Raw genomic sequence first — 3,806 nt, forward strand, 5'->3', positions numbered from 1 at the left:
ATCCAATAAGGCACAAAATGTTTTAATGTATAAAGGTCTAAAACTATACAATGAATTGCCAAGCAATATAAAAAACGAAAGAAATATTAATGTATTTAAAAGACTGATAATATATCATATTAGAGAACATTATAGCTCACAATAAGTCAATTAACTATTCTTAAGATACATTTTGTATTTCTAAACTGTACCTGAAAGTTTTAAATAGCTACGGCTAAATAAAGAATCTACTACTACTACTACTACTACTACTACTACTACTTTAAATTTTAATGTGAAGAATGAAATTGCTTCACTGTTATTAATTATTGTATAAAATAGTAGTTCGATATGTCTGAAGCTGCATGCGCATTTCTGGGGTAGCACCCAATTTCGAATAAGTGTAAGCTGAAAACCCTGTTAAGTTAAGATGGCCTTTTTAGCGACTTCCTGATATTTACTCTTAACACTAACCCAAACTCTTTTCACAGACGCAGATTCAAATGTGTTTTTCAACGTCGAAGTACTCTGGAGATCTATGAATGCTTCGTAAATGGATTTTGTACCAGCAATTAGTGAATGTACATAAGCGGAAGAAGTGGGAAGAGCATCTGAAGACCTATAACTTCAGCTCTGGTGTGAATTTCTTTCGGCGGCCACTCTTCGTCGGACCCGGAGCGATGCGCGAGCTATTTTAGCCGGCAGTTCGTACTGCATCCTCCGGTTGACAAAGCCAAGCGTCGAGTGACCAGAAGGCTGCGCAAACTGCCAACAAATTAACAAAAATCAAGGGCAGTGCAATTTAAATATAAAAAAAAAATTTACTAGAAATAGTATACATACTTTAAATTTTAATGTGAAGAATGAAATTGTTTCACTGTTATTAATTATTGTATAAAATAGTAGTTCAATATGTCTGAAGCTGCATGCGCATTTCTGGGGTAGCACCCAATTTCGAATAAGTGTAAGCTGAAAACCCTGTTAAGTTAAGATGGCCTTTTTAGCGACTTCGTGATATTTACTCTTAACAATAACCCAAAGCTCTTTTCACAGACGCAGATTCAAAATGTGTTTTTCAACGTCGAAGTACTCTGGAGATCTATGAATGCTTCGTAAATGGATTTTGTACCAGCAATTAGTGAATGTACATAAGCGGAAGAAGTGGGAAGAGCATCTGAAGACCTGTACCTTCAGCTCTGGTGTGAATTTCTTTCGGCAGCCACTCTTCGTCGGACCCGGAGCGATGCGCGAGCTATTTTAGCCGGCAGTTCATACTGCATCCTCCGGTGGACAAAGCCAAGCGTCGAGTGACCAGAAGGCTGCACAAACTGCCAACAACCTGTGCCCCCCTTGCTTTCACTTGCGGTGAAGTTCAGGTGGCCATCGGGAAGGCGAACGCCTCCAAAGCCATGGGACCCGACAGAATATGCATGCTGATACTGAAAAATTTGGGTCCTGCAGGAGTAGCGTACCTAACGGAGGTCCTCAATTTGTCTGTGGCCACTCTCATCATCCCAGACATCTGGAAGGTGGGGAGAGTGGTCCCACTGCTCAAACCGGGGAAACCTGCCAACAAAGGAGATTCGTATCAGCCGATAACACTACTCTCCCCAGTAGCGAAGACACTCGAGGCCTTGCTGCTCCCGTATTTCACAAACCACCTGACCCCAGCGAAGCATCAGCTTGGGTCACGTAAAATGCACAGCATGATAAAAACATAGCAAGGTAGAACCGTTCTCTCAATTTGTCGGCCATGATTTTTTTTTGAAGTTTGCCAACATTTTAAAATCATATAAAAGTGAAAATAAAAAATTGAAATTGTTTGAAATTGTTGTTGCTTGAGATTGAAAATGAAAATGTGTGTGTGAGTTTGAGTAAATTTAAAAATTAAAATGTTTGGAAACGTCAAGAATTTTAAAAGTGACTCTCAGCGGTTCTACCTTACTATATTTTTATCATGGTGCACAGTACAACAACAGCATTTAACGCCATAAATACTCAGATAACTCGTGGCCTTAACAGTAACCGTCCCTGTGAGAGAACGATTCTAGTAGAGTTAGACTTGTCAAAGGCGTTTGACACCGTCTGCCATTCCACGCTACTAGAAGATATAAAGGCTTCCTCTCTCCCACAGAGGCTCAAACGGTGGTCGGCAAATTATCTGAGTGGTCGACACTCTTCGGTAATGTTTAGAGACAAAACGAGTAAATTCAGTAAAATAAAACAGGGGGTTCCACAGGGTGGTGTCCGCTACTGTTTAACTTTTACATTTCAAAGCTCCCTCAACCACCAGAGGGAGTCTCGATTGCCTCTTACGCCGACGATTGCTCGATCATGGCGACTGGGAATGGAATTGATGACCTGTGTTCGGCTATCCCTCCGAACTTTCTCGCTTCTTCACTGCAAAGTGTCTAGCCCTCTCCCCTACGAAATCATCTGCGACCCTGTTCACAACCTGGACGAAGGAGGTCAGGCTACCGCTGGGAATTCACGTCGATGACACACCAATTCCGACGGTGAATAACCCCAAAATACTCGGAGTACCATTCGGAGTGCTCTCCTTCTCTGCGCACGCAACCGCTATTGTCAATAAAGTACAGAGCCGCAACAAGGTCCTCAAGTCGCTAGCCGGCAGTACTTGGGGCAAAGACAAAGAAACGTTGCTGGCAACATACAAGGCATAGGCCGCCCGGTTTTAAACTACGCAGCGCCAGTGTGGTCGCCGGGGACTAGTAGGACGCAGTGGACGAAGCTACAGACTGTACAGAACACCGCACTCAGGACAGCGACAGGATGCCTCCTGATGTCGCCCGAACATCATCTCCACGGCGAGGCCCAAATGTTCCCTATAAAGGAGCACAACATAATGCTCTGCAAGCAGTTCCTTATCGGGAGCCACAGAAGTGGCCACCCAAACAGACAGCTGCGTGCAGAGGAGCCCTCGCCTAGGCACGTCAGGATGCATCTATATGAACTGACGGACGAAGTCCAGAGGTTCATCAAGCAACCTCTGGACCCGTCAGCTTACCGACTGGCCCTTAACGGCATTCACAGGGAGTCAGTCTCGAGTTATGTAGACTCTAGACCTGTGAATCCCGTTCTAGGCCTGCCTCGGGAGACACGAACGACAATAGCCCAACTTCGCTCTGGCTACTGCAGCAGGTTAAACACCCCCGAGAAAAAATAAACATCATTACTCCAACATCGGTTGAGCCTTCAGGAATATTTTTACGCAGAGCGCTTTGTTTAACATATTTTAAAAACACATTACACTCATTTAGGGTACTCTTTAGGAATTTGTACAACGATTTTGGTTTGCTGTGCCCAAACGAGTGAATCGAATCAAAAACCTTTTACACACACTCGTAGACAACAGGTCACGCTTTATTACAAAAATTTAATTTACTAAATCTGTGCACTAATTTAAAAATAATGTCGGGTGGAAATATGATATTTGTTGCAAATTTACGAAATATACGTACACTGATTACTCTTATTCTGCCTTAAAGCCGCCACTTAATATCTTCATTTTTATGTTTATATTTACTTTACACATTACACTATTAGTTGTTAGTTGTTGTATTCCTTTAGTTGAAACTTATTCGTGGCAATTTATTAATTAAAATTGCTATGAAAATCACCCGTGCGCCTGTGATTATATATGCAAATTAAATGGCGGAGCTGAGCTGTCAAACACAAAAGATATACACGAAGGAAAAGACAAAAGGAAATACATTCCCACGACAGCCGGTTCTACGTACCGGAATGACTCGGGTTTTACCCGACCAAGGGCTGTTGTTTCGCCGATCTAACCCCGTTTAGGTGGG

This window comes from Rhagoletis pomonella, unplaced genomic scaffold (genome assembly GCF_013731165.1).
Source record: "Rhagoletis pomonella isolate Grant_MI unplaced genomic scaffold, Rhpom_1.0 Rhpom_scaffold_00005, whole genome shotgun sequence".
Classification (NCBI taxonomy): Eukaryota; Metazoa; Arthropoda; class Insecta; order Diptera; family Tephritidae; genus Rhagoletis; species Rhagoletis pomonella.